Source organism: Balaenoptera borealis, assembly GCF_965194805.1.
Source record: "Balaenoptera borealis genome assembly, chromosome: 5".
NCBI classification, from domain to species: domain Eukaryota; kingdom Metazoa; phylum Chordata; class Mammalia; order Artiodactyla; family Balaenopteridae; genus Balaenoptera; species Balaenoptera borealis.
This window is the reverse complement of record NC_138862.1, coordinates 86,110,736-86,122,029: the sequence shown is the minus strand read 5'-3', so window position 1 is coordinate 86,122,029 and position 11,294 is coordinate 86,110,736. Positions and strand designations below refer to the sequence as shown.

The 11,294-nt window shown below is 41.4% G+C and overlaps 1 pseudogene across 1 annotated transcript; it reads left to right on the top strand.

The window, feature by feature from the left end:
• The first annotated feature begins 2,823 nt into the window (after positions 1-2,823).
• LOC309629174 (protein lin-28 homolog A pseudogene) lies at positions 2,824-9,923 on the top strand (annotated as a pseudogene). The gene has a single exon. The product of its transcript is annotated as a protein lin-28 homolog A pseudogene (transcript).
• The last annotated feature ends 1,371 nt before the right edge of the window (positions 9,924-11,294 follow it).

The following is an 11,294-nucleotide window of genomic DNA, read 5'->3' as shown; positions in this document are numbered from 1 at the left end:
CTTCAGATCCAAATTAGAGCAATAGGATTGTGACTAAAAAGAAGAGGAGAAAATGTAGAGAAATTTATAAGATGTAATTCAAAGGTTTTGGTGAATAATAGAGGTTGAGACAGAAGGACCAACAGGCATGGGCCTGGGATTTGTTGCTTGAGAAACTAACTGTTGCTTTTTACCCAGATAGAAAAGGAAGAATGCATGTTTGCGCTGTCCCTTCCATTCCCTTCCCTTCCCTCTCTGTCTCTCTCTCTCTCTCCCCCCTTCCTCTCTCCTCCTCCCTCCCTCCCTCTCTCACTTGCTTCTCCCATTCCCTGCATGATTGTGGAAGACAATGAGGTTGATTTTTCAACATACTGAGCTGGCTTTAGGACTGGTGCAGGAGAGTGGATTTGGGAGTCATTAGCGTACTAAAGATCATAGGTGATCTTGAAAAGGAAAAGGTGGCCAGAGAATGTGTAGAGAGAAGAGGATCAAAGCAAGAGTCTTTCAGGGATAAGGGAGAGTCCCTTGTCAAAGTTGGTGGAGCCAGGAACATGGAATTAGAGGGATTGGAGAATCAGGAGGGTGGCCAGAATCCAAGAAGCCAGGGAGAGAGAGTTTCAAGAAGGATGAGTTAGGGAGTTAACAGACAATGAGTAAATCCAAGGAGAGAATTACTGCTTTCCTGAAGGAGGCCACAGAGAGAGAAGATGAGAGGATCAATTACAGAACCTTGAGAAACTACATATTCTATTTTCAGGACTGTATGTAACTTAGGAAAGGGATGGAAGGTCTGGATATAATATATCAAGGAGAAAATTGACCCATATTGATTGACTGTGAGGTACAAAGGAAAGGAAGGATTCAGATATGTTGTCAATATTTTGGGTCTGGGAACTTAGGGTAATACATGAACAGAATCAGAGAAGTTAGGGGAGGGAGCTGTTTTTTGGGTTTGTTTTTTTTGGGGGAGAAGGCAAATAGAGATATTTTGGATATGTTGATTTGAGGATTCAGTGTCATAGCCTAATAGAAATGTCTTGTAGTTTGCCTGAAATATGGCATTAGTTTGGATAGGAGGTCAGGGCTGGAAATGTAAATTTTAAATACCATTCATAAGAAAAGGGAACCCTCCTATACTGTTGGTGGGAATGTAAATTTGTGCAGCCACTATGGAGAGCAGTACAGAGGTCCCTTAAAAAACTAAAAATAGAGTTGCCATATGATCCAGAAATCCTACTCCTGGGCACATATCCGGAGGAAACTCTAATTCGAAAAAGCAGCACTATTTACAATAGCCAACACATGGAAGCAACCTAAATGTCCATTGACAGATGAATGGATAAAGAAGATGTGGTATATATATACAATGGAATATTACTCAGCCATAAAAAAGAATGAAATAATGCCATTTGCAGCAACATGGATGGACCTAGAGATCATCATACTAAGCGAAGTCACAAAAAGACAAATATCATAGGATATCACTTATATGTGGAATCTAAAAAAATGATACAAGTGAACTTATTTACAAAACAGAAACAGACTCACAGACTTCAAAAAACAAACTTGTGGTTACCAAAGGGGAAAGGCAGGGAATTTGGAATGAACAGATACACACTGCTATATATAAAATAGATACACAGTAAGGTCCCACTGTATAGCACAGTAAGTATTCAAAATCTTGTAATATCCTATAACGGAAAAGAATCTGAAAGAGAATACATATATATATTTACAATGTTACTATATATGTATATATACACACATAACTGAATCACTGCTGTATACCTAAAACATTGTAAATCAACTATACTTCAATAAAAAATAAATAAATACCATACACAGGATGTAATTTTAAGAGTTGGGTTCCCTGTAGTTCTGAAAAGAACACATGTTTTAGACCTTGAGTCAATTTATCTTGTCTCTTTTAGGGAAGTCTACTTATATATCATATATTATTACTCCAATTGTGTATCACTAGAATGGTGCTGTTACCTCATATGCTTCAGTAAGGGTTGGTTGTGTTGACAGCAGGGAAGACCACGTGAAGAAGACAATGATGAACTTGAAACTCCCAAACAGAAGGTTTTCCCAGGGACTTGGTGGCCAATTCATTTACAAAAAGCACATAACCAACATTACCATTCAATCTGAATAATCATTCTTAATCTGTCCACATATCAGCCTGGCTCCCTTTCTAGGCAGGTTGACACATATAGTGCCTTTCTGCAAATTAACAAAAGACGTTCCCTCTGGGCAGATGAGTTACCAAATGGCAACACTTCTCCCAGCTATTGAAGTCCAGCCCCAGGGCATACCACCTGGTCAGCATAACTCCTGGCTAGATGTTGCCCCCCATTTTCCCCTTCCGCATCTGGGTGAAATGTACAAATTGCACAACTGACTGAACGTAGCAGTCCCCTTCCTCTTTTTTTTTGTTTCATTTGTTTCATTTCATTTCCTTTCTATTAGGTGATAGTAAAAGAATCGAGATATTTTCAGGGAGCAACATTTTCATATTCTTTTTAAGAAAATTGTGGTAAAATATACATAACAAAATTTACCATTTTAACCATTTTTTTAAGTGTAAAGTTCAGTGTCATTAAGTACAATTCACACTGCTGTGCAACCATCATGATCATCCATCCCCAGGACTCTTATCTTGCATAACTGAAATTCTGTACTCACCAGACAGTAACTCCAAATTACCCCTTCCCCAAAGCCCCTGGAAACGACTCTCTGTCTCCATGAATTTGACTACTCTAAGTATCTCATATAAGTGGAATCATATAGTATTGTGTGTGTGTGTGTGTGTGTGTGTGTGTGTGTGTGTGTGTGTGTGTGTGTCTGGCTTATTTCACTTAGCATAATATATTCAAGGTTCGTCCATATCGTAGCATGTATCAGAACTTCCTTTTTAATGCAGAATAATATTCTATGTGTATACCAGGTTTTGTTTATCCATTCATCTGTTGATGGACATTTGGGTTGCTTCCATCTTTTTGGCTATTGTAAATAATGCAGCTATGAATATAAGTGTACAAATATCTGTTCAAGTCCCTGCTTTAAATTCTTTTGGATATATACCCAGAAGTGGAATTGCTGGATCATATGGTACTTCCATATTCTGGAAGTTTGCTGTTTATTAACTGAAGTTTTCTTGAAAAGTCTAGCACTTAAATTGTCATTTTTTTCTTGCAACAAAGGCATAAAACACATGCAACTCATATACTGAGTAATCTGTATTCAGTTCTCTTTTCTGCACCTTCAGCTATGCTCTGTTATGTTCCTGGCTGTTTATAATATCTTGGGATATTCCATAACTTTCCAGTCACTTTTCGTTGCTAGAGACCAGTACACCCAGTTAAATACTCTAGGCGCCCCACTTTCCCCGCCCTTCCCCCCTCCCCTTAGTTCACGCTTGACTGAGGGATTAGCAGGGGTAGCGGGTAAGGTCTGCTCTTCCATGCACCTCCCTGCCTGTCCTTAGGTTATGGCTCCCCAGGGGTATGAGGAGTGAAGGGGACAAGAGCCTACCTCTTGGCCTTTACTCTCCTTTTCTAGACATTCCCATAGAGAGTCATTTCCTTGGCTGCAACCTGCAAGTGTCTATGTTTAGCCCCACCTGCAATCGATTAAGTTACTACTTGGGCCCTGTTGAAACTTCTTAGGATTCTGTGGCTTTGTCCTCCGCCCCTAACTGATTGGATTCAAGCTGTTTGTGTTACACATAACCCGTGTATGTTGGTACCTGCGTATCTTCCCCAGTTCGTCCCTGAGTCATTTTGCTGGATTCCCCTGTTGTCAGATGCCTTTGGTAACCCATGTACTGACAGCCTCTTGGGGCAGGAAGTTTTGTGGATCCATTATGTTTGGATTTTACTTGTTTACATTTTAGAGTTTAAGCTTAGTAATTCCCAGTTGTGAAAGCACATCTCGTTTCCAGATCTTGTGCTAGGCACTGAAGTGAACTTTGGCATAGATTCTGACTTTCCGCTTAGCCTGGCCTACCTCTGTTCGGTGAATACTGCAGGCTGCTTGGTGCTCCTCCTAGCTCTCCTTCTTCATAAACTAACGCATAAACATAAGAGTTTAGGCCTCCGGACTTCTCTGGGGCCAGCAGCCGGCCGACTTGGGGCCCGGGGCCGCGGGCTCAGCCGACTACCATGGGCTCTGTGTCAAACCAGCAGTTTGCAGGTGGCGGCGCCAAGGCGCCGGAGGAGGCGCAGGAGGACGCGGCCCGGGCGGCCGAGGAGCCGCAGCTGCTGCGCGGAGCCGGCGCCTGTACGTGGTTCAACGTGCGCATGGGGTTCGGCTTCCTGTCCGTGCCGGGGTCGCACTCGAGCCCCCGGTGGATGTCTTTGTGCACCAGAGTAAGCTGCACATGGAGGGCTTCCGGAGCCTCAAGGAGGGTGAGGCCGTAGAGTTCACCTTTAAGAAGTCTGCCAAGGGCCTGGAATCTATCCGCGTCACCGGCCCTGGTGGGGTGTCCTGCATTGGGAGTGAGAGGCGGCCCAAAGGGAAGAACATGCAGAAACGCAGATCAAAGGGAGACAGGTGCTACAACTGTGGAGGTCTAGACCATCAGGCCAAGGAATGCAAACTGCCACCCCAGCCCAAGAAGTGCCATTTCTGCCAGAGCATGAACCATATGGTAGCCTCGTGTCCACTGAAGGTCCAGCAAGCTCCCAGCTCCCAGGGAAAGCCAGCCTACTTTCGGGAGGAGGAAGAAGAGATCCATAGCCCTGCCATGCGCCCAGAGGCCCAGAACTGAGCCACAGTGGGTGGGGGCTCTCCGTTTGTGATCAGAAAGTTTTGAGGAACAGGCATCAATCGGCAGAGTGGAGAAAGGGGGGACAGTGTGGGTAGGGGGCAGCTGGCACTGCCATGTATCTCAGGCCAGGGGCCAAAGCGTCACCCCCTCTCCCCTCTTGGTGGGGGGAAGGGGCGAGGCAAAGAAACTCCAATCATGCTCTATCCAAATGCACGTGAGGGCTTTGGGGGGCTTCCTGCATGCTTTATCTGAGTCTCCACCCCCAGAATCTCCAGCTTTTGAAAGTGGCCTGGATAGGGAAGTTGTTTTACTCTTCAAGAAGGATATGGAATAATATTTCCCGTGCCAGAGTGAAAAGATTAAGCGTGAGATCAGATTGATGGACCCAACCCACAAGCCACTACATTCTGTGGGAGGAAATATCTCAGGGGTAAGGCAGGGTTTTCCACATCTTGTCTCCTCATAACCCCCTCCTGGGATAGAGTGCTGAGAGAACTGTCCCAAGCAGTGGGTTGTGATGATAGGCAAAAGGGGGGTTGAGGGAACAGCTGCAGACCTGCTGCTTCTAAGCTCACTCCCACCCTGTTCTGGGCCAATACAATTTTATTTATTTGCTCCCTTGGATGACTGTACCTTGGGTCCCACTTTCTTCAGGATGCCAACTGCACTAGCTGTGTGCGAATGACGTATCTTGTGCATTTTAACTTTTTTTTTTCATAATATAAATATTCTGGTTTTGTATTTTTGTGTATTTTAATCTAAGGCCCTCATTCCTGCACCGTGTTCTCAGGTATGTGCGCCATCTCAGGGATACGTCGGCAGCAGCTCCGGGTCTGCACAGCAGGAACACTTTCTGTTGCTCTATCACCAGAGAGAACAACTATTTGGAGTGTATAGCCTATTGAACTACCTCATTTTTGCCAATTAGACCTGGCTTTTCTGCCACAGTGTCCTCTTGAAACCCCTCCATCTTCAATGTTTCATGGGAGACTAGGTTTTAACCGGGTTGCCCCATGACTTGGTCTCCTTCTACTGAAAGATTGGAAATTGGTCTGAACAGGAAAAGGTGGTACAGAGAGGTTAGGAGAGGCTGGGCCAGGTAAAAGGTGCAGAGAGGGGAAGCCAAGATTAGGCAGAGGTCATCTGTATGTGTGATAAACGATTCCTGTTCCAGACCTCTAATCCCAGGGCACAGGACTCGCTTTACATACCAGGTCCATCCTTCACTGGATTGGGCTAGGCCTAACATACGCAACAGGGTGTATTGTATGTGTTTTTGTAACAACTGTGAGTTGGTAAGGACAGGTTTTAAGAATGATGTCTCTGTACCCATCTTGAGCTGCCCAGGGATGGATATATGAAGCAAGGACAAGATCCTTAATCTTTAACAATTCTGGACTTTTCCTCCTTGGTTTCCAGAGACCATCAGTGATGGTTTCTTTGTGGTTCCCAGAGCCAGTGTCCTGCCCTGCTACAGCAGTAATTAGTGTCATGGTAGCTAAAGGAGAAAAGGGGGTTTCGTTTACATGCTGTGAGATCACTGCAAACCTACCTCACTGTGTTGTAACAGGGCAAATGCAATAGAATGCATTGGGTGATGTGTGTCTGATCCTGGGTTCTTGTCTCCCCCAATTGCTGTCCCCCTCTAGTTATTATATTTGTCTGGGCTTCGTAGGACTTCACAAGTAGCTGATTTGGTGATTGCTAGGTGGCCTAGTTTATGTAAATATAATGTGTTGGTCTTCTCCATGTTCTTTTGGGGTTTTATTGTTTACAAACTTCTTTTTATATTGAGAAAAATAGCCAAAGCATCTTTGACAAAAGGTCTGCACCAGCCAAAAAGATCTGAAACATAAACTTGGGGGCCCCTCTTCTTGAAGTGGGAAGTCTTGAACTACACTTTCTTTTGTGTTCCCCTTCCCCTGTTTCCTATTTTGAACAAAATCTTCTGTCCTAAAAACTGTATTCCCACCCCCTCTTCTTTCCCCCTTCGTGCCCCCCCCAAAAATAGTCCATACACCTATACGTTTAATTTGTGGGGTGTCTGTGATTAAATGATATGTGCAAAAATCTTGAAGAAGCTAAGAACTCACCATCCCTTGTTCTCAATCTCCTGAGTCATGACCATTCGTTGATTTGATTCATGCCAAACAGACTGCTGTCTTTGGATGGATTAAAACCTACTTTAATCTGTAATCCTAGCGTAGAGAGGAGCAACGAGGGGGCCTTCCATGTAGAAAGTGGGGTTGGGAGACCACGAAAGCAAAGATGAATGTATAGCCAAGTCACTCAGGAACTTTTATGCAGGTGTAAGAAACTGATGTCAAAGTGGCCACAAGATTGTTTAATAGGAGACGGACGAATGTAACTCCATGTTTACTGCTAGAAACCAAAGCTTTGTGTGAAATCTTGAATTTATGGGGAGGGAGGGAGGGTAGAAAAGCATGTACCTGTTCTTCATTCCTTCCCCTCATTACTGAACTGCAGGAGACTGAGCCCCCTTGGGCTTTGGTGACCCCATCTGGGCAGTGTTTATTTGTTAGTTGATTTTGCTGTGCCAGGTACTTCCTTTCCCATTTGCTGTCATTTTGTAACACCCATGCTGACCCTTTTCCCTTCCCCTTCTTTTCCTTGGGAAAATACAATGAATAAAGACTTACTGGTATCGGAAAAAAAAAAAAAGTTTAAATTTTTTAAAATTTCCATAACAAATTTAAAAATTAAAAAAGTATAAAAAGAAAATAAATATCACTTGAAATTACATTATCTGAGAGTAAATACAATTGCCACTTTTAATGCACATATATATGTTATATATTTTATATAAAACAAATATATAATATTTATATATTTATATATATCAAATATATATATTGCGATCACATAATATATGGAGTTTTATATCCTTAATTTTTCACTTATTATGAATATTTTCCCATGTCAGTAAGAAACATGATCGCTAATGGGCATATTACATTCTATTGTATTTATCACAATTTAGTTGATAATTTTCCAGATTTGAAGCGTTTATAATAATAATAATATCTAATACTTATTTAGTACTTACTATGTGCTAGCCATACCTTTGATGCTTTACATATATTAACTCATTTAATTTTCATAACATACTTTTGAGATCCCCACTTTACAGGTGAGAAAACTGAGGCATAGAGAGGTTAATAATGAAAGTCATAAGGTTGTCATTGGAAGCCGGTGAAGTTTTTTTTTTTTTTTTAACATCTTTATTGGAGTATAATTGCTTTACAATGGTGTGTTAGTTTCTGCTTTATAACAAAGTGAATCAGTTATACCTATACATATGTTCCCATATCTCTTCCCTCTTGCGTCTCCCTCCCTCCCACCCTCCCTATCCCACCCCTCTAGGTGGTCACAAAGCACCGAGCTGATCTCCCTGTGCTATGCGGCTGCTTCCCACTAGCTATCTATTTTACATTTGGTAGTGTATATATGTCCATGCCACTCTCTCACCCTGTCACATCTTACCCCTCCCCCTCCCCATATCCTCAAGTCCATTCTCTAGTAGGTCTGTGTCTTTATTCCCGTCTTGCCACTAGGTTCTTCATGACCTTTTTTGTTTTTCCCTTAGATTCCATATATATGTGTTAGCATACTGTATTTGTTTTTCTCTTTCTGACTTACTTCACTCTGTATGACAGACTCTGGGTCCATGCACCTCACTACAAATACCTCCATTTCGTTTCTTTTTATGGCTGAGTAATATTCCATTGTATATATGTGCCACATCTTCTTTATCCATTCATCTGTTGATGGACACTTAGGTTGCTTCCATGTCCTGGCTATTGTAAATACAGCTGCAATGAACATTTTGGTACATGACTCTTTTTGAATTATGGTTTTCTCAGGGTATATGCCCAGTAGTGGGATTGCTGGGTCGTATGGCAGTTCTATTTTTAGTTTTTTAAGGAACCTCCATACTGCTCTCCATAGTGGCTGTATCAATTTACATTCCCACCAACAGTGCAAGAGTGTTCCCTTTTCTCCACACCCTCTCCAGCATTTATTGTTTCTAGATTTTTTTTTTTTCTTTTCTTTTTTTTTTTTTTTAAACATCTTTATTGAAGTATAATTGCCTTACAATAGTGTGTTAGCTTCTGCTTTATAACAAAGTGAATCAGTTATACATATACAATATGTTCCCATTTCTCTTCCCTCTTGCATCTCCCTCCCTCCCACCCTCCCCATCCCACCCCTCTAGGTGGTCACAAAGCACCGAGCTGATCTCCCTGTGCTATGCGGCTGCTTCCCACTAGCTATCTATTTTACATTTGGTAGTGTATATATGTCCATGACACTCTCTTACCCTGTCACATCTCACCCCACCCCCTCCCCATATCCTCAAGTCCATTCTCTAGTAGGTCTGTGTCTTTATTCCCGTCTTGCCACTAGGTTCTTCATGGCCTTTTTTTTTTTTTCCTTAGATTCCGTATATATGTGTTAGCATACTGTATTTGTTTTTCTCTTTCTGACTTACTTCACTCTGTATGACAGACTCTAACTCCATCCACCTCATTACAAATACCTCCATTTCATTTCTTTTTATGGCTGAGTAATATTCCATTGTATATATGTGCCACATCTTCTTTATCCATTCATCTGTCGATGGACATTTAGGTTGCTTCCAGGTCCTGGCTATTGTAAATAGAGCTGCAATGAACATTGTGGTACATGACACTTTTTGACCTATGGTTTTCTCAGGGTATATGCCCAGTAGTGGGATTGCTGGGTCGTATGGTAGTTCTATTTGTAGTTTTTTAAGGAACCTCCATACTGTTCTCCATAGTGGCTGTATCAATTTACATTCCCACCAACAGTGCAAGAGTGTTCCCTTTCCTCCACATCCTCTCCAGCATTTATTGTTTCTAGATTTTTTGATGATGGCCATTCTGACCGGTGTGAGATGATATCTCATTGTAGTTTTGATTTGCATTTCTCTAATGATTAATGATGTTGAGCATTCTTTCATGTGTCTGTAGGCCATCTGTATATCTTCTTTGGAGAAATGTCTATTTAGGTCTTCTGCCCATTTTTGGATTGGGTTGTTTGTTTTTTTGTTATTGAGCTGCATGAGCTGCTTGTAAATCTTGGAGATTAATCCTTTGTCAGTTGCTTCATTTGCAAATATTTTCTCCCATTCTAAGGGTTGTCTTTTGGTCTTGTTTATGGTTTCCTTTGCTGTGCAAAAGCTTTTAAGTTTCATTAGGTCCCATTTGTTTATTTGTGTTCTTATTTCCATTTCTCTGGGAGCTGGGTCAAAAAGAATCTTGCTGTGATGTATGTCATAGAGTGTTCTGCCTATGTTTTCCTCTAAGAGTTTGATAGTGTCTGGCCTTACACTTAGGTCTTTAATCCATTTGGAGTTTATTTTTGTGCATGGTGTCAGGGAGTGTTCTAATTTCATACTTTTACATGTACCTGTCCAATTTTCCCAGCACCACTTATTGAAGAGGCTGTCTTTTCTCCACTGTATATGCTTGCCTCCTTTATCAAAGATAAGGTGACCATATGTGTGTGGGTTTATCTCTGGGCTTTCTATCCTGTTCCATTGGTCTATATTTCTGTTTTTGTGCCAGTACCAAACTGTCTTGATTACTGAAGCTTTGTAGTATAGTCTGAAGTCAGGGAGCCTGATTCCCCCAGCTCCATTTTTCGTTCTCAAGATTGCTTTGGCTATTCGGGGTCTTTTGTGTTTCCATACAAATTGTGAAATTTTTTGTTCTAGTTCTGTGAAAAATGCCAGTGGTAGTTTGATAGGAATTGCATTGAATCTGTAGATTGCTTTGGGTAGTAGAGTCATTTTCACAATGTTGATTCTTCCAATCCAGGAACATGGTATATCTCTCCATCTATTTGTATCATCTTTAATTTCTTTCATCAGTGTCTTATAATTTTCTGCATACAGGTCTTTTGTCTCCTTAGGTAGGTTTATTCCTAGATATTTTATTCTTTTTGTTGCAATGGTAAACGGGAGTGTTTTCTTAATTTCACTTTCAGATTTTTCATCATTAGTGTATAGGAATGCAAGAGATTTCTGTGCATTAATTTTGTATCCTGCTACTTTACCAAATTAATTGATTAGCTCTAGTAGTTTTCTGGTAGCATCTTTAAGATTCTCTATGTATAGTATCATGTCATCTGCAAAGAGTGACAGCTTTACTTCTTCTTTTCCGATTTGGATTCCTTTTATTTCTTTTTCTTCTCTGATTGCTGTGGCTAACACTTCCAAAACTATGTTGAATAATAGTGGTGAGAGTGGGCAACCTTGTCTTGTTCCTGATCTTAGTGGAAATGGTTTCAGTTTTTCACCATTGAGGACAACGTTGGCTGTGGGTTTGTCATATATGGCCTTTATTATGTTGAGGAAAGTTCCCTCTATGCCTACTTTCTGCAGGGCTTTTATCATAAATGGGTGTTGAATTTTGTCAAAAGCTTTCTCTGCATCTACTGAGATGATCATATGGTTTTTCTCCTTCAATTTGTTAATATGATGTATCACGTTGAT